Source organism: Candoia aspera, chromosome 1 (genome assembly GCF_035149785.1).
Source record: "Candoia aspera isolate rCanAsp1 chromosome 1, rCanAsp1.hap2, whole genome shotgun sequence".
NCBI lineage: Eukaryota > Metazoa > Chordata > Lepidosauria > Squamata > Boidae > Candoia > Candoia aspera.
In genome coordinates, this window is record NC_086153.1 from 292,432,424 (window position 1) to 292,459,796 (window position 27,373).

General features: G+C 40.6%; 1 pseudogene; it reads left to right on the forward strand.

The window, feature by feature from the left end:
* Positions 1–27,083, forward strand: part of LOC134487210 (uncharacterized) — a 50,700-nt pseudogene extending 23,617 nt beyond the window's left edge.
* Positions 27,084–27,373: the final 290 nt, after the last annotated feature.

The window sequence follows — 27,373 nt, forward strand, 5'->3', positions numbered from 1 at the left end:
AAGCTGAACTACATTCCCATGTTATGGATCAAAAAGACCTATTTCACTGTTTGCGGCTTTTATTTCTCAGCCTTTCCACCATGGGTTGCCAAGAGACACGTTCAGCAGAATGCTGGTGACTCACTGTATTTTTAAAATAATAGAAATGCCCTGGTCTTCTTTAGTGTGGCATTTATTCCAAAAAAGCTTTAGATAACAATGGGATTTGACTACATCTTAGAATTACGTTGATTTGCAAAATATTTTCCAAAGCCACCACTGAGCAGCAAGATCCCAAATGTGTTTATTCAGAACCTACCCCATGGCATTGTTTGTAGGGGAAAAATAAGTCTTGTACTTTGCTTAGATATAAATGCATATCAAATAGAAATCCCCCATGGCATTCAATTGGACTTCCAAATTAATGTGCATCAGACCAAAGCTATGCAGATCAACCTTTTGTAGAATTAAGGCAGTGATTTCAACTATTCATATAGTGAGTGAGCTATTAATGTGATATCAAGAAAAATGCTTAACCTGTAGCAATTATTCTAACCACTTCATAATATGAATAGGAATTTGTGATTGCTGTTGTATGGTTAATGGCATTCTGACACACAAGTTATATCAGTTGAAGAAACGCATAGCTTAGAGCTGCTGGATCTGTCTTGTAAAGACCCCGACAACTGATAGAGGGCAGCAAAGCATTAGAATGTTCTGTATCCCTCTGCTGCCATCTAGGGGATGTCCTGAGTTTTGCAACCCAGATCTGTTGTTATTTGTATCTAGTGAAGATGTATGGAAAGTCCCAGCTTGAGGGTTGGTTCTGGGACTTTCTTTCCTAATTGCCTATTAGACCTTCTGATGATCATGGGCAATGTTCCTTTTAAACTCAATTCCTGCATCTAACTTCTGTATAGCTCTAATGGACAGGTACAAATTATTTAACCAAACTGAGACTACTTTGAAAACTGCTTGTGAGCAGTAAATGATCCAACTTTCAGAGACATCCTTGTTTTATTTCTGTGCTTAATGATGCATTTTATACAGACTTTAATGAATAATTTTGAATAACTAATGATACAATTCTATACTAAGTGGAAAGGCCCATTGGGTGCATCTTGAGCGGGGTTAACAGGAATGCTGGCTCTTCTATGAGCAATCTTCTACACCTTGCTGGTTCTCTGCTGCAAGTTTGGCTCCTGGAAGCTCTGTGTGTTGCAAGGAGCCAAAAGTCTGTAGGTGCTCACCTTTAAATTTTTTCAGGCCCTTTTACTTTTGTACAGCAGTTCATTATTTCCAGTGGAATAATACCATGATAACCACATTATGTAAAATGTTAACTTTGAAGACTGCTGCTTTATAGCAGCTGCAGGAGCACCTAGCCAATCTTGGCTGATTTTGAAGAATTTCAGTTGCATTGGACCTGGTTAATACTTAGATGGGAAACCATCAAGAAGTGCTAGTCTGAATGTTAGACTAGGAAATAAATAAATAAATCCTAGAAGAATGCAGTGGTAATTCCATACTGCTGCCAAGAAAACTAGGAGTCAAGCTTGATTCAAGGGAGTATTTCTTTTTACTCTTTCTTCTCCGCAATTGGTGGGCCAAGAATACATTGCTAGACCCCTCCATTCTGGACAACTATTGTTAGGTTTTCAATCTTCTCTTTTTGGGGAAGGTTATAGAGAAGGTGGCCAGACACCCGTTGCTGAGGATCTTAGAGGAAACAGATTATCTAGACCTATTTCAGTTGAGTTTCAGACCCATCCAAGAAGTCTTTGTGCTTCTTGATCTCTCAGTGACTTTCAATATCATTGACCACAGTATCCTGGACTGGCTCCAGGGGTTGGGAGTGGGAGGCACTGACAGTGGCTCACCTCCTTCCTAGATGGTTGGTTTCAGTCAATGTAGATGGGAGAGGAGAGGTCACACCTATGGCCCCTCACTTGTGGGGTGCCTCAGGGTTTGATGTTTTCCCCTCTATCTACGTGAAACTGCTGGGTGAAGTCATCTATCTGTTCAGGGTTTCAGTATCATCAGTACACTGATGTCACCCAGCTTTACATCTCAACCCTGGGCTACACAGGTAAAGCTGTCAGGATACTGACCCGGTGTCTGGAGGCTGTTCAGGTCTGGATTGGAAGTAATAGACTTTGAGTCAATCCTGACAATACTGAGTGGGTATGGCTGTTTGCCACCCCCCCCCCCCGGCCAAGGACATTTTCAGCGTTGGCCTTGGATGGGGTTGCACTTCCCCATTCAAGACTAGTGTGCTACCTGTGGTCCTCCTGGACTCACAGTTCCAGCTCAAAGAGCAGGTAGCAGCTGTGGCCAGGTGGGCCTTTGCACAGGTTCATCTTGTGTGTCAGTTGCACCCTTTCCTCAACCAGGAAGCCCTTCAGATGGTCACTTATGCCCTGGTCACCTCACAATTGGACTGTTGCAATGTGGTCTACATGGGGCTACCCTTGGACTGTCAGGAAGCTACAGCTGGTACAAAATGCAGTGGTGTGAGCAGTAATGGTCATTTCATATTACACCCATGGGTCACATTACACACACTGGTCACCAGTAGGCTTCCAGGTGCAATTTAAGGTGCTAGTCATAGCCTACAAAGCCCTTCATGGCATAGGACCTGGTTATCTGAGGGACTGTCTATCTCTAATTGTTTCTGCCCGCTTGGTATGTTCGGGCCAAGTGGATATGCTCCAGGTCCCTTCAATTAAATATTGCCATCTTGTGGGACCAAGGAAATTTGCCTTCTCTGTTGCAGCCCCCACCCTCTGGAACAGCATCCCCCAGAGATACAAATGGCATCCACTCTCATCTAAGCTTGTAAGCCCTGGCTCTGTTCCCAGGCTTAAGGTTAATGTGGTTGTTAATGTATTTGTGGGCCCCTGTTATATTTGTTTTGGTTCTTTTAGTCCAGGCTGCCTGTTTATATGTGTTTTAACTGTTTTAATTGTTTTTTGGATTTTGTAAGCTACCCAGAATCTAACGGAGTGGGCGGCTTCAACAAATTTAATAAACTGAATTGAATTGAATTAATCTGTACAAATAGCATGTACAAAAAAACCTCTCTGTAATAGAGATTTTTTTCCATGTAGAAAGTTTATATTAGCATTCATTGATGGCCTGTAACCTCAGTCAAAATATAATCTTAGTAGATCAGCATCATGGTAATATTGTAATGTGATGCACTATCATACATGACTGTGCAGACAACAGGGATGACTGCAAGACATGATAAAAAAAGTTAAGATGGCAGCCATGCTGGTGCAATTGAAACTCCATCCACTTTTTGTGTGCATCACACGAATATCTCTGGCATATGTATATTGTCTGTACAGCCTATACAGCAAGCAAAGTGCTTTTTAATGGTGAACTTCCTGTAAAATAAAAAATAATGAATTTACAAACCCATATAACTGCTAGGTAGGTCATGCAGAAAGAAACTGTTTTTGCACATTTGTACATTCGCTGGCATCAAGAACCAAGACTCTAGAAGCAATGAATTGATGTCTGCCTTGTTTGGCAACTAGGAAAGAGAAAATGCGTCTGCTGAAAATCAGTACCTCCCAGCCCTAGTCTTAAGTCACTGATTGTCCAGAAAGCTGATAAAAGGAGATCATTCATTGAATGCAGAGGTCATTCTGAATATACATTTTTCCGTCTCAGAAGCTGATAGTCCCCTGCTCACCTTGCCTGGAAATCTGGCCAGATCTGGTTGGGGAAAGCTGTTCTAAAAAGGAGGGTCGTAGCATATGTCACACAGAATCCTTCAGGATTGCAGTGTGGTATAAATGCTGTTAAATAAATAAAGTAATACTTTCCTTGTCAGTATGGAGGCACTTAGATGGGGAAAAAATCAGATAAAGTCTATTTTTTAATAGATTGTCCAAGCAATAGACCTTTTCCCCTCCACATAATACTTTGCAATACATAATATGGCTTCAAGAAGTCTAACGTTATTCCCAGCTCTAAAAAAACCTAGAAAATATTTAACAGAATATATGTCAGTTAAATTGGTTAATTAAGTTATACTGTATTGGCAGAAATATTGTAAGTAGACATAATGTTGTAAGCCACCCAGAGTCACTTGTTGAGATGGGCGGCTATAGAAATTGAATAAATAAACAAACAAACAAACAAATAAACAAGTAAACAAAGTGCCCTTGTTGCTCAGTCAACATAATCTACGTGCTGTTCTTCAGCTGGAAACAGATTCCTGGGCCAGTGAGTGGAACAACAGTTGGTTTAATACTCTTGGACCTTGCCAGGAAGTCCCAGTTCAGTTGAGAATTCTAACAATCTGGTTGCTGAAACATGTTGGGATGATGATGGGGCTTGATTTACCAAATGCCGCTCTTTGAAATATTTCAAGTTGAAGTTCCCTGAAATCTTTTCTTTTCTAGAAAGCTGATTGTTTTTCTACAAGCTGATTAGTTACATGGAGAAGAGTGAAGATGTTCATTTTATATTTCTGAAAACATTTGTAGTGATGGGTAGAATATATGCCTTTAAAGAAAAAGCTGCTTTCTTCAATGCAAAATTGGAATTTAAGAATCCTTGTAGATTATGAACTGGATGCAAGTGCCTCTTGCTGTGCCTAAAGCCATTCACATTAAATTTTGACACAAATCCTTGGAGAACAAAATTCTCAGCTCATCCCATTGTTGAAAGATTACCTTCTGAAAGCTCTGGGCATTGAGGGATTATGGATCAGCAACCAGAAGGGGAGGCACCCTGATGTGATTTATGGTGTTTAAGATCTTTATGCCAGATAATAGTGCAATTCATACAGCACTTAGAGCTAGTAAGACTTCCTATACATTGGCTTGGGTGATCATAGATAATGTATGAGTCTTTAACTCTCTACGGTTTTATTAACTCTTCAGAGGTAGAAGTACATTTTTGCTCTCCTTCTGGAGAGGAGTCATTTGGAGCAATGTAAAAGAAGAGCTTTATGTAGGTCAGGATGCCAAAGTTCCATCAATTTGTAGGGGTACCAGCCTTTGGAAGATGCTCTACAAAACCAAGCAGGTCCAGAACCTACTTTGGGAGAGGGTTTGGGGGATTTTATGGAGTGAAATGGTTGCTTTAAGCATTTGAAAGGCTTAAGGCATCAATTTTGCCTGGTAAATCCAACCAAAGCTAAAATTAAAAAATGTGTGTGTGTGTGCACGCGCCACACAAGGAATGTTGGCAGTCCTGATACAGTCCCTAAGCTGCACTTTTGCCCCAGAGATGTACACGGGTAGACAAGGTGAGTAGTGGATTTGATATTCATTTGAGACAGTGTGTAGATCTAGGTACAAATACCATGTTAACCATAGACATAGTGATTGATCTGGGGCAAGTCACTACGTCTTCCTTTTTGATTTTTACTCATAATATTTAATAACAATAATGATGATGGTGGAGCGGTGGTGATGACAATGATGATATTACTTGAACATATCTGGGGTGAAGAAGTATGAGGTTTAATCATTTGTATGGATAGGAGGCACAGACTGAGTTTAAACATCACACTAAGGGCAGACCTGAATTTTCTGTTTGGTCCATTGCCAATATGGGCTATTCACCATTTCCTGAGAACAAGCACAGATGACTTAGTCCTCCTCTCACTGCTAGACCATTGCAAATGCACACTGGCCTGTGTTTTCCAGCTTTGATTTAAAATGGCTGCTTTCCAGCTTGAGCTGCCCTTTCTATTAGCAACTCTAGGTTTGATTGGCTGCAGTGCCAGGCACTCCTCATCCCCTCCTGTGCAGCCATTTTGTTCTGGGGTGCCAGGCTGCTATAGTCTCTGTAAGTCAGAGTTGCTGTTTTTTAACACGATCTTGCAATTAATCCAATGATGGTCCCTTAAGTCAATGAACTATCCTTAACCCTAGAAGCTCATGTGCCTTTCAACCCTTACATTTTCCATTTCTGCCCAGGCTGGGTGAAGCATGCTCACCTTGCTTTCTCATACCCTGCATACAGTAGTGCAAAGTTTTCCTTACCTTTCCTTTTGTTTGGAAGCATCTTGAAGCTGCAACGTAGGAATGTTGCTATGACCTTGAACTATCAGTTATTTCCTTCTTGCTATAAAGTACCTATAGACATACAGAATAGTAGGAACAATAGTAGGTTCCTGTGGCTTTGATGATTCTAGCATCAGAACAACGATACTACCATAAGAGAGAGAGAAAAAGGAAAGGGTCTGTATTAGTGGCCAAGAAGATAACAAGGGAAGGGGGGATGTAAAAGCATCCATGTGTTCAAATATCTGGGAAAACAAAGGAAAAGCACATGGGAACAATTGAGTGAGGAGGGAACAATCCCTATAAGGGAAAGGCAGGCATTGGTAGACTGGTCCACACAGGAGCCAACCAGCAAGGTTTGCTTCTCCTGCATGGAATGACCAGTCAGGTCTTGTGGTTACCACAATCTGGGCTGAGCACTAGCCCATTCCTGTTGTCAACTGACCACAGTCCAGATGGAATTTCTGAAGTTTGCTTAAGAAACAGCTGTGAGCAGCATGGAAGATAAGTGGCATACTCCTGTTGGTTTAGTTTTGACCTAGCATGTTGTGAGAACCCAATTATAATTTCTTTGCTTATTTCTAGTATTTAATGTATATCCTGCCTTTATTTTAAGAGCTCGTGGTGGCTTATATTGGAAGCGTCTTTCATTTTCTCCCCACCTTAACAATTCTGGGCTGGCAGAGTGACTGGCCCAAAGACACCCAGTGACTTCAATGGCTAGACTAACATCTTTCCTATTATACTACACAGGCTTTGTACATAGCTTGGGGTGATGTGTGAACTTACTAAATTATGGGTTATTCAACAGACCTTGACTTAATGTGAAATGTGAACACAGCAAGTCAGTCCTGAAAGAGCTACCATAGGATCTTGTTTAAAGCAGATTATATTACTTTATTATTTTGGAGTTTCACTGAAATTTCACTAGGATTACCTGTTAAAATAAATATTTGCCTGTGACAGAATGCGTAACAGACCCTGGAAACACAGAGGAGGCAGCAAGAGAGGTAAGGGAGGAAGCAGGGCCATTACAGACAAGATTCCTGAGTCCAGGGGAGGGGAGAAGCATGAAAAAGAGACTCAGAGTAACTCCACCTTAATTACACTAAGTGTATGTTGTGTGGAAGAATTACTTTGGTAGGCTTTCAAGATTCTGTTACATTACCCTACTAGCAATAAAGATCTTTCCAGAAATCTGAATGATTCTTCTTTCCTGAGCTTTCCAGCCTCTCAGGGCTTGACATTGAATCAATGCAAGTGAAAAAAATCTTCAGGTAGTTGAAAAATCAAAATGGCATATTCTATTTAATTAGAAAATGTATGTCTCCCTTTTGGCTATTAAAAACCATGAAGATGGGATATAAATCTTGTAAATAAATACATTCACATAGGTAAATAATCTCTTGTGTTACTGTGTCCTAATCCATCACCATCCAAAATAGTGCCATATATAATTTTTGTATGATGTTGCAATGCAACACCTAGTAGAATGATAATGTAAATCATTATTTTATGTTACACTGTAGTCTTTCTATTCCTTGACCAGTGGAATTGTTTATTCCTTTCCATGATATGCTATTTTTACTGCTCTAAATAACTGCAAACTAATCTGGGTGGGATATATGTATTTCTAAACAAACCAACTTCTTTTTGACAGAAATATTGCCAAGATGTTTCACAAGTAGCAAAACAGTTTTCTTTTTGTCTCCCTAAAATCTAACAGTAAAATAATGAAAAGCCATAAAAACAGGACTGGGCCAGGAGTTTATTATGAAAAGCTTCAATATTCTATCTTCATATTTTAATATCATAGCCAATCATCTTAGCTACGTGTCTGTGTAGCACTTGCTGTTACTAGGTTTATTATAGACTTGGCAATCTATGACAGGTGAAAGACTGTGCAGGAAAAAAAAGCACTTTTGGAGTGGGTGGCTATAATAAATCTAAATAATAATAATATATTAGATTTTATATTTCTTTCAACTCTGTTGTCTAGATAGCCATGATTTGTTTAAGCAGGAAATAACTAATTAGCCAGAGTTGGATGGATTCATACAATATTTTAAGTCAAACCCCCAAAATACCAGTTTGTATGAACCAGGCTGTACACACATTTTAAAAAGCTGTTAATTTACAATAATGTTACCCAGGTCTTTTGAGTGAATGTTTGGAGAATCAAATAACCTCTTGATTAGTACATTTCTAATCCTTGAATATACAAGCTCCCTCAGAGTTTATCCCCAATATAAAGTTTGTTAAAAAGATCACCTTGTCTATTACAGATTACGTATTCCCTGTGACTAGCATAATAACAAATGTATGGTAAACACAGTAGTATTTGAAGCACAGCCCTTCCATTGCTGCCAATGCAGTATATGCTGCTGTCTGTGCCACCTATCAAACACACTGAGGCCAAAGACTCCAGTTCGAAAGTTTACCTATAGTGCAGCTGTGATTGAAGCTGTGGCTCAAAAAAAAGAGCAGCGCTAACACGAACTCCACATAAATTGCAATCAATAGATTTATAGCTAAGAGAATTGACATAATTGCCTTCGAATTGCTACATAAGAAGACATTTCAGGCTCGGAACATCTCACATCCTTGCTTCTTGCCTGATTCTTTGAGAGACAGTGGAAAGGGATAATGGACCACATTTTCAGAAGTCACATTTCAGTGCTTACAAGGCAATGTGCTTTTTCTCGTGTTTTTTGGCCAAACAAAATATGTCAGAGTAGCCAAGCAAATTTAGAAACTCCCAAATAGTAAGTATGTCAATTAAGAGTACTGTACCAAAATGTCTGCTTCGGATTTATAAAAAAATATATATATTGTGATCTTTAGCCTTTCTATTTGCGTTACTGTCACCACTCATTTCAATGTGCTATTGTAAAATCTTTTTTTCCTTTTAGCAGTGGTAAAAAGCATCCGTGCTTCTCCTTCCTTAAGTGCTGTACTATCTTTGAACCACTAATTATGGGGTCTTTCGACCTGGTTTTAGAAAACTGCCATCTCCTGATGGAAGAACCCTTTCCGTTCTGCTGGCTTACTCCAAAAGGTCTGTACTCCGTAAACGGTTGCCCCTTCTTTGTTTACAGATCTGGTGCCATGCTGAAAAACATGACCCTTCTAAGAAAACTTTTCTTTGATGCATACAGATTCTGTTACGTTTCGTTTATAAAAATGACAAATTATAATTGCAACCTTTTCTGTGTTGAGGTACATTGTACTATGATCAAAAAGGAATTCTCATTTATTGCTCTGGAGGGATTCCATCTTTTTTCAGTGGGAGACTTTTCCTAGCCTAAAGGTCATGAGAGGAGCGCGCAAGGAAGGGAGGGTCAGTCCTTTGTCCCTGTGGGGAAATCTACCCTTTGTGCCACATTTGTATTTTGGAGCTGTAGGAGGAAGCTTCCTGTTTCTACCAATGGAAGATTTTCTAAAAAGCCCAACTTGTGGTGGGAGGGAAAGGAAACAATGCTGTCAGCTTGCTTAGGGAGGCCCCACTATATATATTTCGCTTGCAGATTACTGATCCACGCTCCTTGCTTAAGGGCTGCTTTACTTAAGTATCATGTATACTGAGATTTCCCCACATACGACATGGGATGGGCACCCAAGTTTCTCTAAAGATGCAGTAAATACAGTGGTGAATTGCTTTTCCCCCCCCACAAACATCAATGGCAGAAAACAACAATAATAATACAGACCAAATACCTCAGCATAGGATGCCAACTTTCTGGAACCTGGCATTAACAAATTAAATCTAGTGCTTAGGCCACATTGGGTATCTTTTGCACCGAAAGAGGCAAGAATGTGCCTGCTGCCATGAAACTCTTTGAAGTTAAATACATCTTATAGAAGTTATATGGTTCTTGGGTATGTGCATGTTATAACTTAAAGCCCTTAGATACAATCCAGTCTACAAGAGCTCTATTGCTAGTACTTTGCTGCGTTTCAAATGCAGCAATCTGCATAGAGATGGAATCAATCTGCATAGAGTTGGCATATGTATGCTGGTTCGACTTCTGGCTCAAGCTTCATTTCTCCAACAATTCCCTGGCCACCATAATCCTCCTAGAATTTTCTCTTCTTTCTGGAAAACTAGAATTCAGAATGATCTAGACCCATGTGGCTTCTCGTGTCAAGTCTTCCTGGCCATGGGCTATCAAGAACTAGTGGTAATCTGGCAACAGGTGTTTGATAGTGCTCTCCAGGCAGACCAGAGTGATCTGCAGTAGGTCAGTGTTTCTCAACCTTGGCAACTTTAAGATGTGTGGACTTCACCTCCCAGAATTCCCCAGCCAGGGGAACTGATCTGGGTAACCAGTACCAGCAGAATATATACTCTTCACATCAGCAAATTACCTCCTATTCAATATTACCTGTCCAATGCATTGTGGAGCTCTTTTTTTTTAAAACCTGTTTTAATGTGTTGCCCTCCATGATCCTGGAGAAGAGACATAATAATGTTCCTTTTGCCGAGCAAACTTGTCCCTGTGACTAGGAAGGACTTGAGGCTCCAGCCCATCTGTTCCTTCAGTGCCCCTTCTACCAAAATTTGTGCCATACCCTCATAAATCTGCTTGCTCATAGAAGCTCTACCATTTCTGAGAATAATTTCATTCGATTTTACTGTTGGCCCAGAACCTTAATATCTCCAGAAGAGTTGCAAAATTTCTTTCAGCTGCCATGACTTAATACAGGAAAATACTCTTAATTCAGAATTTTATAAATATACAACATTTTCTTATGTTTTTAATGCTGCCTTATGTCTTTATGTCATTCTGACTACAATAAAGATAGAGATACACATGCACAAATTCACTTAGTGTTTTAGTGCTTTAATCACAAAGTATTATACATAATTTAGCAAATTAGTTTGAAGTGTGGAACTGTTTTAGCATTCTGTTACTTGTATTTACAATAGGGTTTTTTGTTTGATCTATTTTATTTCCATCAATCACCTACAAATTATTTATGTATTTTAATCTGAATTCTGTAACCCTTTTACAAAATTGTATAAAGTGCTGGTCAGTGACTATAATAAAGATACAGTACTACGTACAGTGGTGAGCCACAACTAATCAAGGCTCCTGTCATGATCCTTCTGGAAAAGTTCTTCCAGAGCAGGACTCCAGCAACATTTGATAAGTTTCCCCTCAAGAAATCAATTGTGATTGGCTGGACCATCATTGTATAATTCAATAAATAGTCAAAAGCAATAATGTTCTTAAGTGTATTACTTGTTTGACCTCTAGCACTATCAATTAAAATATGATTACTTAGAAGAATTAGGGTTTTTTTTAAACAACAGGCATCACCTTCATCTATTCATTCTACCATAACAGGTGGGTCTTGTTGGCAGCAGGCATTGCCCAAGATCTGTCAACAAGACTGCAGCAAGATTGTTTTCAAATCTCTTTTGCCCACATTGTAAGACCTTTGTATTTGACCTGGTTAAGAACAATGAAGAGAACCAAGAACTTATTTCTTAAAATATATATTCGATATTTCAAGCATACTGTATTTTTCACAAGCCTTTAGAGCTTTGTTCAAATCTGGCAACTTTAAGAGGTATGGACTTCAACTCCCAGAATTCCCCAGCCAGCATGCTGCTTTAGAGGAAGTGGACTTACAATTTAATAAGCTCTCTATTTTATATTCCGAGGAAACCAATTAAAATGAATTGACGGTCTCTGAAGAAAAAAGTAAAGTTATTTTTCTTCTAATAGGAATAAAGGATAATTTTATGATAACCCTAACGTTTTTTGATGGGATGACTGATGGCACTTGCATTTTTAGATCAATTCTATAATTACGTATTCAGTGGCTATCAACTCCCCTTCAGTGTTACTGTTTTGCAGTTGAGAAACAGGCCAATGTTTGGCTGAAACTGATATGCTATCTCGTATGAAATACAAAGTCATGGTCCTTCCACTATATGCATATAAACTAACCAAGCAACCAGCTGAATTTACATTTGGTGCTGGCAATGGCCACTACACTTGGGGGACTGTACCTAGCCTATGAAGATCTGACACATGCAGTTCTATCTGTATCATCTTGCCATTGTCCTTCATGAGCATTGAGTTATTGGGGGATCTACCGTACCTAACCCTACCTGACTACAAGGCTACCTGAAATGTATGAACATAATCAGCTTCATCTAAGATGGTCTGGGATTGTGAAGCAAGTACTGTATAAATTCCAGTAGCTTGCCAAAAATTAATGTGCAGATTAATTCAACATTCCCTACATCATTCAACCTAGTTTCCCCTCCCCCACAGCAGATGGCATAAGTATCTGGATAAATGCAAAGGCACAGAGCTCAGCAAGGCCCAATTAAACTGACCTCATTGCTATCCTTTTTACACTTCCTGGGGCTCTTGGGAAAATCATAACACTGGCAGTTTTTTAAAGTTTCCTGTATGACTTTTTTGAGCTGCCTAGAATAAAATATGTGAATCCTTTTCAGTTAGAATTCAGGCCCAGGTGTGGAATGAAAACAGCATTTGTTGCTCTGGTCAATGATCTATGTCACACCCAAGATCAGACTGATGCACCTCTCCTGATCCCAATAGATCACTTGGTGGCATTCAGTATCATTGACCATGATATTCCTCTGGACTGCCTGTGGAAACAGAGGATTGGAAGCACTATTTTGCAGTGGTCCCATTCCTTTCTGAGGAAGCAGTTCCAGATGGTGTTGTGGGAGATGAGCAGTCAACCTGGAGAGAATTTCCTCATGTGGGGCCTGCAGGGTTTTGTCCTCTCCCCACTTCCCTTCAATATTTACATGAAATATCTGGGAGAGGTAATCTGTTGGTTGAGGTAAGGTATCACCAATATGCTGATTCTGTATCTCTCTACCCCAGGCTGATCTGATATTGCTATGAAAGTCTCTGCCCAGTTTGGGGTGGCTGTTGAGGTCTGGACTGATGAAACAGGCTGAAGTGAAACCCTAACTTGATGGCGGTACTGTTTCTCCATAGAAGTTCTTTTCCAGCCCCAGTGTTGATTCTGGAGCCCTGAAGGAGCAGGGGGTTCTTCTGGGCTCAGGGCTACTGCTGGATGGGCAAGTGGAGACTATGCCCAGGAGGTCATTTGTCTTGCTTTGGCTGATGTGACTGTTGTAGCCCTAACTGAAGTAGAATGACCTTACAGTGATAATTCATGCCTTATCACAATATGCCTGGATTGCTGCAATGTACTTTATATGGGCTGTCTTTGAAGACCACTTGGAAACAGCAGTTGGTACAGAACACATAGGCTCATTTGTGGGCAGGTATGAGCCCACAAATGACAAATCACTATTACAAGTCCTACATTGACCAATAGGTTTTTGGATGCAATTCAAGGTGCTATAACCTATAATCTATAAAACCCTAATATGGATTGTTACCTAGGTATCTTCAAGGACTGTCTTTTCCTACTGAAATCAACCTGCCTGATATATGAGTTCTGGAAGAAGCTTCATATGGTTTCCTGCTTTCATGGAATGAGGTGGTCTGAGGCCTGGAAACATGTTTTTTTGCTGATGGCCCCAGTCTTGTAGAACAGTCTTCTTCCCAGAAGTTAGATTAGCCCCCTCTATTTTATCTTTCTAGAAATCAGTCAAAACAGAGCTGTTTTGGAGAGTTGGGAATAATTTAGGATATACTGAGTTTTGCTCCTGCATTTATTGTTATGTTTGAGATATGATTTTATCATGGATGTTTCAATTATTGTTTTAATTTACTTTGGATATCTTAACTTTTTTTTTGTTAACCACTAAGAGTCCTTCTAAGTCACGGTGGTCTACAAAAATTAATAAATAATAAGTAAACCTGGTCCTTGCCCAAGTTTTCCACATATGGCAGAGGATGTGAAGAAAAGAAACATTTTCACTTAACTCAAAGCTCCTGGGATAGCTTGAATGGACATGAGTAGGAGAAGGGGAAGGAAATTAGTATAATGAGAGAATGGGTTCCTTTACAGTGGATCAGTGAAGGAATCTCTCGTACCTTTTTGTCATAGTCTTTTAAACAACAGAGGTAAGAAGGCTGAAGTTGCCTGAAACTTACAGAAGTCATGGCATAGCACTTGTTGGAGTTAATTTTCATTCATCATTTAATTACTTTGTCTCCTCGTGTGAGTCCCCCCACATCACTGTTCTGCATGAAGAGGAATCACCACAGAGGCTTACAAAATGTGAGATGGGCCCTAAAATCGGTCTCTGGAAAAGGTTGTTTAGAGGACAAATAGTGACCAATATAAGAAAGAAAGAAAGTGTTGGATATTAATCTGTTAAAGGCATTAATAGCTCAAATGATTCATCACACAATTCTCTTTATTTCTCAGGGACATATGAAAGGCAGGGATTTCAAAACATTTGAGCTAGAAAAAACATCAATAACAAGGCCTGCTGATTTAATTTTTCAGTACCTCAGGCTTCAAAAGAAGTTGTGATTTATCTACCTTTGCTTTCAGTGAAAGTGAAAACTGTTATAAATTACAAATTACCAGTGGCATACCTTGCCTGGTTTGACTTATTTTTAAAAATTCATTGCAGGCATTTTTATGTTAAAAAAACCTCAAAGAAATCTAAAAAAAAATATTTTTCATTTAAGTGAATGTGACAGTTCATGATAGCTTGATATGAAGTATATTGTACATTTTTTTGAATTGATGTTTTCTTTTCACATAAAAATACATTCTCAGAACTAACATTTGTTTTGAACCTACTACTTTAAAAATGGAATATAGCCACTAAAATACATAATTTCAAATGGAAGTGTGTATTAGGACAACCATGTCATTTCTGTTTTCAGTTAATATCTGCATAGATTTTAACTATGTACAACTTATAATGTGTTCATTTGATAGATTTGGGAATATTTATCATAATGGCTCAAAATCCCTTTCACATTATTAGTCCTACTTCCTTGTTCACAGTTGTTTAATTTTTTAAAGAGAGGTTGTTATCATAACTCAATGGAAATAACATTGAACATTACTAATCAGTATATCTCATAGTATTGGTACATCATGGCTATGTATGACCAGTGTGAACAAAACAAAAATGGGGAAGCAGAAAAGCAAAGAAAAAGAAGCAAAAATAAATTACATAGTTAAACTTCACAGTCAGAGGAGAGTACAGTTTGCAACATATTCAACAAGCTAAGAGAAAAAGTAGTAAGGTCCATGGATGAAAATTCTGATGGGAAAAACAGTTCAGGAGACTTGGGAAATTCTGAAAAATGAGATAATTAAGGCCCAAACACAATCAATATCAAAGAGAGGGAGAAAAAAGCATGACACCTGACAAGACTGATGTGGTTGCACAAGATCTCTCTGATAAACTAAGAAAAAGGACAAGTTTAAAAAATGGAAAGGGGCACATAACAAAAGCAGAATATCAGGAAATAGCCTGAATCTGAAAAGAAGGGTAAGTCTAAGAAGGGTAAGGCTAAGTCTCAGCATGAGCTAAGGCTTGCTATAATTGCCAAAAACAACAAAAAGGGTCCTTTCAGTATGACCGGACAAGAGGAAAGTCAAGGAAACGGTTGATCCACTACTTGGAGAGGATGGCAAGATGGTGACAGGCAACAAGGAGAAAGCTGAATTGTTTAATTCCTACATTCTACCTGTCTTTTCACAAAAGGAACAGCAGTTCAACTTGTCGGAAGCAGTACTGTAGGGAACAGAAGAGAAATTCGGATCAAAATAGGTAAGGAGTTGGAGAGAGAACACCTACATGCTCTAAATGAATTCAAGTCTCCTGGACCAGATGGATTACATCACAGGATATTAAAGGAACTGGTGGATGCCATTTCAGAGCCACTGACTGAAATTTTTGAGAAATCCTGGAGCAGAGGAAGTGCCAGAAGACTGGAGAAGAGCCAACATTGTTCCAATATTTTAAAAAGGGGATAAAGTGATCTAGGAAACTGCAGACTTATCAGCTTGACATCAATACCTGGGAAAGTCCTAGAAAAGATAATCAAGCAGTGGGTTTGCAAACACTTAGAAATGAACAGGGTGAACACCAGAAGCCAACACAAATTTCTTAAAGAGAGGCCATGCCAGATAAATCTTATTGCTTTCTTTGACAATGTGACTAGATTAGTGGATTGAGGGAATGCTGTGGATGTAGTGTACTTAGACTTCAGCAAGGCATTTGATAAATTAGATGATAAACTTCTTGATAAATTAGAACAATGTGGGATGGATGGTTCCACTACTAGATGGATTCATACTTGGCTGAACAACTGTAGCCAATGCATAGGCATTACTTGGTCTATGTCCACATGGAAGGAAGTATGCAGTGGAGTATTTCAGGGTTCTAATAGAAGAGAATGTCCTGGAACCAGTACTCTTCAACATCTTCATAAATGACTTAGATGAGGGAATAGAAGGGATGTTCATAACATTTGTGGATGTTACAAAGGTGGGAGGATTGCTAACAGAAGACAGTGTCAGACTCCCCGATCAAATGTTCCCAGAACATGTTTATTGGACTTGCATCCATCTTCATTAAATAGTTAAATGAGCCAAGGCCTCTGGACTGTCATTGAGTGAATGCTCAAGCATTCTGGTCATTACATAAAGTTGCGAATCCTTCACCTAGAGACTCTACCTGGTGATTTAATACTCAGTTGAGAGTTGAGGAAAATGTCCAAAAAACAGAGACCAAGGACCAAGGAGTCCTCACCCTCAGAAGACACTGACAAAACCATCCTTTATGCCAAAGCAGTAGAAGAGATGGAGGAGCTGATAGAAGATGCCGGGAGTGATGTGGTTAAGGAGAGCACGGAGGCTATGACAGATTATGCCACCGAACTAGAGACTGCGCTCACCCTGGATCTGGTCCATGAACCCCAGACACCAGAGACAAAGGGCCATGCCCGTAATTGGGACCAGTTGCAATGGCCAAGGGTGGGGGAGAAGTGGGGATTCCCCATCCCATTGAGGCCCAGGTGAGGGTCCTGAGTCCCAGCTCCCAGGGGTCTGTGAGTGAGAAGGGGGCTACACCCCAGAAAGCCTGAGGTTCAGAAGCAAGAATGTCTGCTATGGAAGAGATGATAGAGCACATGTCGAAGGCAAGGTAACCACAGCCTGCGCACGCTTACATTGGACAAGTCATCTGCTGGCATGGGGAGGTGCATGCCTTTGAGGATAGTAAGGGGGGGGGGAATTAGAATTTTTTGTGATTTTAAACTGCAGAACCACGGGAAATGCCATTCACAGCTTTTACCTTGCATCAAACGCTACGCTTCATTAAACAGTTAAATGAGCCAAGGCCTCTAGACTGTCACTGAGTGAATGCTCAAGCGTTCTGTCATTACAGACAGGCTCAAGTTTCAAAAGTATCTTGATAGACTTGAACATTGGGCCCTATCCAATAAAATGTTGAATGTTCATAAATGTAATATTCTGCACTTAGGCAGAAAAACCAGATGCACAGGTACAATATAGGCGGTCTCTGGCTTAGCGGTAGTGCTTGCGAGAAGGATCTGGGTGTCTTGGTAAACCACAGATTAATCATGAACCAGCAATGTGCCACAGCTGCCAAGAAAGCCAGAACAGTTGTATCAATCGAGGTACAGTGTCAAGATCACGGGAGGGGATGGTACCTCTCTATGCTGCAGTGATCAGACCACACTTGGGATACTGTATTCAATTCTGATCACCAAAATACAAAAAGGATAGTGAAGAACTGGAAAGAGTGCAGATACGAACAACGAAGATCATTAGGGGCTTGGAGGCTAAATCATACTGTGAGGTTTGAGTCTGCTTCTGACTCTGAAAATGAAACTTATCTTGAGTCAGAAGGGGAAATTGAAACTTATCAGGAAGGATTTGGAGAAATAAAAACCAGAAGTGACTCAGCAGAGCGGGAGAAACTAGAGACGCTGACTGGACAAACTTTGGAGGGAGATTTAAATCCTCCAGTCAGCACTCAAGAGAGATGAGCAGAAAAGCGTGCAAATCAAAAGGCAGCCCCCTCTTCCACAATTGGCTGCAGGTGAGAAAAGGCGTGGAAAGGATCGTTTTAAAAGGCAGGCACACCAAGAGCAGGCTGTCGGAGACAACTGATCCTTCAAGCTCACAGCCTCTGCAGAAGAGTCCTTACCTCAATCGGAAGCCTTGCCTGTAGCCAGCGTGGAACCACAGCCAGCCCCCTCTGTCGTCATGGACCTGCTTCCTGCACACACCACTCCAGTCAAGCATCTCCTTGCCGTCCCTGCTGAGCACAGCCTTGCATCCAGTTCCAAGCCTCACCTCGTTGCTCCAGCACAATTCGGTCTTGCCTTCAGTTTCAAGCCTTGTCATGATGTTCTTGCCAAGTCAAGCCTTGCCTCCAGATCCGAGCCTTGCCTAGACACTCCAGTCCAGTCCAGCCTTGCCTCCAGATCCGAGCCTTGCCTAGACACTCCAGTCCAGTCCAGCCTTGTCTCCAGATCCGAGCCTTGCCTAGATGCTCTAGTCCAGCCTTGTCTAGCCTCTGCATTCCAGTCTGGTCCAACCTGTGTGCCCGTTCACAGACTTGTGCCTCAAGCCTCTTCTTTGCCATGCACTCTAACTCCACTGAGTCTTGCAGCTTCAGTAAGAGAATTAGCTGAGTTCTGCCTTGCTGTTTTTGCCACAATCTGAACCTGCTGCCTGGCCTGGGTGTCCTTTACTGCCTGGGTGGACCTGATTGAATGCATTGCCTAATCTATTACAAGGACTTTTTGCTGTTGTAAATAGTTATTGTAAATAAAGAATTTAATAGTAATTCTGCCTGGCCATCTCATAGTCTGAACAGGACTCATACAAAGTGCGATTAAAGGAAGTTGGTATGTTTAGCCTAAGGAAGAGAAGGGTAAAGGGAGTCATGGTAGCCATCTTCAAATACATGAAGAGATGTCACAGGGGAAAGGGTGTGAATTCATATCCTCTGTAATGCCTGGGGATTAGATAAGCTCCAGCAGGTGGAATCTGTACAATGAGAGATCCAAAGTTAAAATAAGGAATTTTCTGCCTGTGCGAGCTGTTAAGCAGTGGAACAGTCTGCTTCCTGGAGTTGTGGGTGCTCCATCAGTGGAAGTTTTCAACAAAAGATTGGACAGCCTTTGTCTGGGATGGTATGAGGGTTCCTGCCCTGGGCAGGGTGGTGGACTAGAAGACCTCCGAGGCCCCTTCCAAATTTATGATTATATGATACCTAGGGAAAGTTTGAGGGACGCGGTGGCGCTGCGGGTTAAACCGCTGAGCTGCTGAGCTTGCTGATGGGAAGGTTGGCAGTTCGAATCCGTGTGACGGGGTGAGCTCCCGTTGCTAGTCCCAGCTCCTGCCAACCCAGCAATTCGAAAACATGCAAATGTGAGTAGATTAATAGGTACTGCTTCGGCGGGCAGGTAACGGCATTCTGTTTAGTCATGCCGGCCACATGACCACGGAAGTGTCTACGGACAAATGTCGGCTCTTCGGCTTTGAAACGGAGATGAGCACCGCCCCCTAGAGTCGGACACGACAACCATATTATGAAACCACAGTTCAGAACTGACTTAAAAATTCTGCTTGGTTTAAACAATGGGTTATCTTTAATGGCTGGAATACTGGTTTATTCCTAATTTCATCCCAGGCTTCTTGCCAGCCCACAGAAGAAGGTAAGAGCTGCTGAAAAAGTTCCCGTTCTTCAGGCTCTTTTTATTCTTCAGTCACCATGACAACACTTTTCTGTTCATATCCAACTCCTCCCTGGACAGAAGGAAGTGATAGGGATCTGACCTCTAAATGCCAAATCACATGTTTGTTTCTACAAAACACAACAGAATTCCCATTTCACAAAAGGGAAAATAGCTAAGCTCAGGAAAGGCTAATGCTCCCTTCAGAAAACCCACAGTTGCCTCCTCACAACTCCCCCAATAATCCCTCCCATAAACACACAGGGAAAATGAACTTTCCCTCTACCCTGTAACTGTCCCCCACAAACAGAGGCAAAATACAAACATCAAAAAGTCATTAAAAAGTATAACACGGGTAAAGCGACAAATGCCCACAGCTGAACAAACGAAAAGCACAGATCCACTCCACAAAGCGCTCACAGAGAGAGAACACACACATTACACTATGAACTCCTGGAAATACGTAAGCGAAATTGTCCTATTCAGCTACTGTAATTCCCATTTGGGATTTCATCTGATACTGTAGACACTAACCAATTGTCCAAACAAACCATGTTTACTTTGCTTGTTTGTAAGTCTTTGTCTTCATTATTCTGAACCCTGTAGAGTTATCCATTCTGAGCTGCAAACGTTTGGAAGAGCATTTCAGGGAGAGCTTTCTGTCTCTCTCTGCCACCACCTGCTTGTCATCTAGATTTTTGCTGCCTACATATGGCCACCCTAGACATCAACCTACAGATTGCCCGGAAGGCTGACCTTTCTTTTCAATGTACAAATCATGCCACCTGAACCTTTTTGATTCCTTATTCCTATTTTTTCTGACTTTTCAATGTTATCTCGCTTGGCTCACTTTATTCTGCCTTGTCTGAAGGCCTAGGATTTGAAGGCTCACTGCTGTCAGTGTCTGGATAAGTATATCATAATACATTCATTTTAGTTCATTTCTAAAGCATCTGAAGGTTACACCGTCAGGCCTTGAATACAGATCATGAACAAAAATAACATGCAGTTATCTCCACGTGAGTTGCTCTAGTGGGAACTGGAAAAAAAATTTTTTTGAATGTATTGCATGATATCATGATAGGCTATATGGTGAATTGGTGATAGCCAGTTAACCAATAAATATTGATTAATCATATGACCCAGTCGGGATTTTCAGAAGTATTAGTACATTAAAGCAGTTCAACATTAAGTAGTGTTGTAATTTTTCTCTCATGTGAAGCAATCTCTATCTTCGCTGGCACTTGGGGGCTATTTTTTTGAACACCACCAGACTCAAAAGATACATTAATTGTTGCCTCTTAATACTAAAATATCCATTTAGGACGTTGTCAATGAGACCACACTAAGCAAAACCTGAAAATAACAGGTCAGGAGCATAAATGGTTTGGCATCTGTGGTTAAAAAAAAAACAGCCATGTTCAGATCTATTCATTTTGGGACAGTTTTATTCCTCATGTAGCTGACTTGCAAAACTTGCAAAACACTACCTCAGTGGAATGTATTCTTCTGGAGCAGTGTTCCTTAAACTTTTTTCTCTCAGGACTCCTTGCCACTTTTTAAAAATTATGGAGGATCCCAAAGCAGCTTTTGTTTGTGGGAGATATATTTATCAATATTTACCATATTAAAACTTAAAATCGATGCATTCACTGCCGCTACTGCTTCTCACAATTGTTTGATGGGATTTAACTATTGTATTATTTTTCAACATAGGCTGGCAAATTATTTTGATTTTGTGGACCCCTGAGAGGGTGTTGGGGGACCCCAGGGGTCCTAGGACTATATTTTAAGAAACACTGTTCTAGAGCATGACTTACCTCAACATGTTTAGCTTGATTAATCTACAGGTCAGGGTGCAATGCATCTGCCAGAATAGTAAAATTGCAACATTTTAAGCATTTTTACAGCCTAGCAACTACCAACACTACCAGCACAGGAGAAACTCACAGGCATATGTTCTCAAGAGGAAGGAATCTCTTCTTTTCCTTCCTGTCTCAATAGTGCCATGTTACTCCATGTTTGAACTTTCAAAATAAAACCTTATATCTGGCAACAACATATATAAGTATAGGCTCTATTGCCCCTTTACTATGAGCAAGGTCATAAGAGTATATAAGAGCAAAGATCAGGCAAGACATGTTCTTTGTTCCTGTGACCAAACCCCTAGCTGATCCAAAAACTATGCCTTCATATGGGGGATTTAAGAACATAAAAACAGCCCTGTTGGACCAGGCCCAAGGCCCATCTAATCTAGCATCCTGTTTCACATAACAGCCCTCAAGATGCCTTTCTGGGAAGCCCACAAATGAAGCAGATGGACTTTCTTGCTGTCCTGCAACAGGAACTTGGCATACAGCCATCCAGACTCAGAGCCATTGATTGACCATGAATTCAAAGCCATCCAAGCTGGTGACCATCACCACATCCCAACAGAGAAGTATTGTAGGGTGCTAGTCTAGATAGGTGTGAGGGCTGTTCTTAGGTTCTTCCTAAGAACCTTAGTAATAATCTAGAGCTGTTTATTATTCTTTAACCATTTTAATCACAAAATCTTACTGGTCATAAATTTCTTAAAGCTTCCATTTACAAGTTTAAAGGTCTATTTTTGCAGCAGCAGCAATGGTTCCAAGTCTGGATCGCTGTATTTTCTTACTTGAATTTGTTCCCTCTCCTGCAACCAGCAAGTTACCTTGTTGAATTGTCCAAAGAATAGAAAAAAAACAGCATTAACTAAGGGACTCTGGGCCTTGAAGTTCTCAGGTCAACACACCTATCTCATAGGAAGATGCACAAGTGCAACAGTCAAGAAAAATTCTGGGAAATCAAACTAAAACTTGCAGTTCCCTCCCTCCTAAATCTTGTCTTCCCTGCTATTTTTGCAAACAAATAATTGTAAATCTGCTATGTGGCCATGTACTAGGAAACAACTGAAGTACCAAAATCTGCCTCTTTTAGTTTTAGAATGTCTTCATGGGCTTTAATGGACTTTACTTCTTTTCTAAAAAGTTAAATTTTGAGAATGTTGATTAGCTAAAGGTAAACATTGTCAAAGACATCTGAAAAGTAATTAGTTAATCCCCATGACTGTCTATAAACATGTAGCTACGGGAACATGTTTCCTCTTGATGTCTACAAGAGAAAAACGCTTCTGTGGAGCTTCAGTTTAACTATACTAAGGTACTTTTTCTTTTGTTTCAGAAGTGAAAAAAATCTTTAACAGCACACAACCAATGGTAAGAAATAAGACCTAAATGCTTTTTGTTAGGGATAATTGAAACCCATATTGTTGTTAAATGTTGAAGCTCATTAAACTGTGGGGCCTAAGCAATTGCCCAATTTGCCCCCCAGTTCACTATACACAAACAGGCACACACACGTCTTTTTCATCAGGCCTGGGGATACCCTGACAGCAGAAAGCCCACATGTTGGTTGCACCATGTACGTAACATCTTAATTAACCCTCTCACAATCTTGTTTTTATATCAATTATTTAATTGTTTTAACTGTTTTTTATATTCTGTTTTAATAGTTTGTTTTATTGTATGCCTCCCAGAGTCACCTTGTGTGAGATGGGTGGCCATGTAAAGTTGACAAATAAGTGTGTGTTTGTGTGTGTGTCTGTGTATAAAGTCAAATATAAGTATATATTATGACACATACTAAGACTGCTGTTGCAGCCTCCCTAGTTCTTGCTGATGGATAGAAGGGCTGAGAATGGCCTGTGAAAGGTCCCCTGTGCAAGCACCAAGTCATATCTGACCCTTTGGAGGGATGCCACTTTCACGACGTTTTCTTGGCAGACTATAGCGGGGTGGTTTGCCATTGCCTTCCCCAGTCGTCACCTTCACCAGCAAGCTGGGTACTCATTTTACCAACCTGGGAAGGATGGAAGGCTGAGTCGACCTGAGCCACCTACCCGAGAATCCAGCTTCCGCTGGGATCGAATTCGGGTCGTGGGAAGAGTTTCAGTTGCAATACTGCTGCCTACCACTTTATTTATTTATTTAATTAATTTGTCCCTACCCATCTCCTCCCGTCGGGGGACTCTGGGCAGTTTACAGTAATCAGTTAAAACAACAATAATAAAATCCACAATATAAAATTACAATAATAAATAATATAAATAAGAATAAAAAAGAAAAAGTCCAAGTGGCAAAAGAATCTAAAGCAGTCCAAGTGTGGGAGGAGTGGTCTATAGCAGCCATCCCCATGTAGATCTATTCCCCTCTTTGCCCCAAGCGAGGCGGCAGAACCAGGTCTTCAGACTCCTCTGAAAGGCCAGGAGCGATGGGGCCAATCTCACCTCCCGGGGCAGCATGTTCCATAGGACGGGCACCACTGCAGAGAAGGCCCGCTTCCTGGACCCTGCCAAATGAAGTTGTCTTAGAGACAGGGTCCGCAGCATGCCCTCTCTGCATGATCGGGTGGGACAGGCTGATGTAATGGGGAAGAGGCGGTCCCTCAGGTAACCTGGCCCCATGCCATGTAGGGCTTTAAAGGTAATAACCAACACCTTGAATTGGACCCGGAAGCAGACTGGTACCCAATGCAGCTCGCGCAGCAGCGGTGTTACATGTGCCCTTCTGGGGGCACCAAAGACAGCTCGCGTGGCTGCATTCTGGGCCAGCTGGAGCTTCCAGATACTTTTCAAGGGTAGCCCCATGTAGAGTGCATTGCAATAGTCTATATGAGAGATAAGGGTGTGAGTGACTGTTCGAAGGGCCTCCCAATCCAGGAAAGGGTGTAACTGGTGCACAGCATGTAGCTGCACAAAGGCTCTCCTGGCCACGGCTGCCACCTGCTCTTTGAGCAGGAGCCGTGAGTCCAGGAGGACCCCCAAGTTACTCACCGGGTCTGTCTGGGGCAGTGCAACCCCATCCAGAACCAGAGATGTTAATGTCCTGGATATAGAAGAACCATTAACCCACAGCCACTCGGTCTTACCAGGGTTCAGTTTGCCCCACACGAGGCTCTCTCACGGCCTACTTAAAGTTTAAATAGAAAGATGGATGATTTATTTATTTATTTATTTTTCAAATTTCTGTCACTGCCCATCTCTCCCGAAAAGGGGACTCTGGGCGGATGTCTGAGCAATTGGATAAGCTTATATAAACCATATTAGCCTTGTGCAAATATTTTTGTGGAAGCAACTATCTTTCCCGCAGTATTCTTATCTTAAGTATGAACACATCTATTTCCCTTCCGGTACTATTTAAATGCCTTTTGGTTGGTGTGCAATGTTGTAGAGCATATTGGGCACCTATTTAACAAACCATTTATGGTCATCATAAGAAGCATAACATAAAATAAATGTATCTTGATGCATAGCTGTGCAGTACAGATGTTTTATTAATGAAAATGAATCTTGGTTTTTGTAAGTCATGGCAGTAATATAACATATCATTGTTTAGTTCTTTGCTAGACAGTCCCTGCTGTTTTCACATAGAAATTCCTGTAATACTTAATGGACATCTGGAAGAATTCAGCCAATTAATCGAATTCACACAGGAGCTACGCTAATGGCTGTCTGAAAGGCAGTTTACATTAAATCAAACTTGCAATATGAATGAAAGTACTTAATCATACATGCAACATTCATTAGATGCAGCACAGCAAGTGTTTTGATTACTTTAATGAAAGATCAGGTAAAGTGCATCAACTGAACAGATTGAAGAGACAGTCTGCTTACAAATGTTTGATTATGATGACTATCAACAGAAACAGTGCCAGTAATTTACAGCAAAATATATTTTACAAGGCCAGTAAAGTTTGCTGCAATAAGTGAAATTTGGGTTTTGCTTCCAAACACGTTAATAAACAGACATAATCTAAAATGCCTTAAATATAGGAACAAGCAGACTTAAATATGTCTGTGCAGGAGTTCTAATAATGTGTTATAAATCATAGAATTGGTTGGTATGTTATTAAGGTATTAATGTCTAAAATTAAATTCACGTGTCATACAGCTTTTAACTCAAGTCTTTTATACCCATCTGTGAATGTCTTGATATTCTGCTCCATCCAGGATGGATAGATAGATCCTCCTCCTTTCTGGTCCCAAAGGAATTCATTTGAAAGTAATAGATCTACCCATCCAAAATGTCATGCTCCAGCTTCTTGAGCTAAAGCTATTTGTGTCTCACTATCCTTATCCGATGCTGAACTCTGGTAACCAACTTTTTCAAGAAATGCTAGCAACTTTTGTACTTTTCCTTCAGATGACGGTTCTTGTGATAAGCAAGCTTTTCCCTACTAAGAACAGCTTATTATACATGCAAGGAGACTATTGTCCTTGATCAGGAATCACTTAACCTTCATGAGGCCATAGCTTAGAGTAATCCAGTGCCATTCTTTTCTCAATAATAAGGATGGACAATGTGTGGCCCATCCAAATGTGGATGAACTGAACCCCAGTTCCAATGAATTCCGATCAATACAACCAATGGTGAAAGGATGGAAACCATAGTCCAGCAATATGCGGAAGGCTGTAGTTTGCCTACCCTTGGGCTACTACTGTTGAGCTGCAGAAATACAGGTGACTGCTAGATGGCAGCACTAAATGTACAGAATCTTTGCTGCCATCTAGTGGTTGCTCAGATTTTTGCAGTCCAGATATGATAGTTCTAAGCCTACCTCTAGTCTATAAAAGCAGACTTACTTGTCCAAGTAAAATTCTCTAGCCATCTACTAGAGATTGCTGAGACTTGTTTCTTCAATATAACCAAGGGACATGGTTTAGCCGATAAGCAAAATACCCTTGTTAAAGGAATTGTCCAAAATGTGTTCAGCTACAATACAATATATATATATTTTAATTTTTATTTCTCAGTTGCACCAATATTACTGTCTGTCTCCTGAATGGATTGGCTTAGGAAATATGCTTACAATTGTTTTGTGATTTATTGGATTAATTCATTAAGTATATGAATGTTCAACTCCTTTCTTTAATAGTTGATGCAAGACTATTGCAATGCACTTTATATGGAGTTGCCCTTGAAGATCATCCTGAAGCTACAGCTGGTACAAAATGCAGCCGCATGAGCAGTAATGGGCACTTTTTGTTACACCCACTGAGCAACTGTGAAAAGACAAGAGAAGAAAAGAGGTTTGTGATGTTCCAACCCATAAATCATTTCAGGATGCAGTGTAGCCAAAATACCTTGAGCAACTTCCTGTTCTGGGAGTTATAGTTCCTGAAATGTAAGAATTACCCCTACGTACTTAGTGTAAGGTTCATATAGATTAATGAAGATAGCTACCACTGACTTGGCCCCTAATTTGTGTTTCCAATTTTCATGTGTAGTACTCTGAATAATCCCCCAGTGTTTTATTAATGCTCCAACAGGCAGCTGCTGCAGTTACCCAGATATTCAACAGTCTGCAGGAATGTGGGAAGTTTGCCAGCTTACTCTGAACAGCTGGATACATTCTCCTGATCAAGAGAATATTACTTATTTATTTGGTTTTTAAGGCTCCCTGACCCTGAAAAGACTGGGTGATGTCCAGTATAATATTTCAAACGCTTAATTTAAAAGCACAGTTAAAAACATAAGCAATGGACAAAACAACAACAGTAAAATTAAAAAGACTGAACAGGGGCTCCACAAATACCCTACTCTCAGGCCTGGGAACACAGCCAGGTCTTAAAGGACTTCCAGAACACTTGGAGAGTGGGAGCAGTGGGGCAGAAACAACTGGAGACAG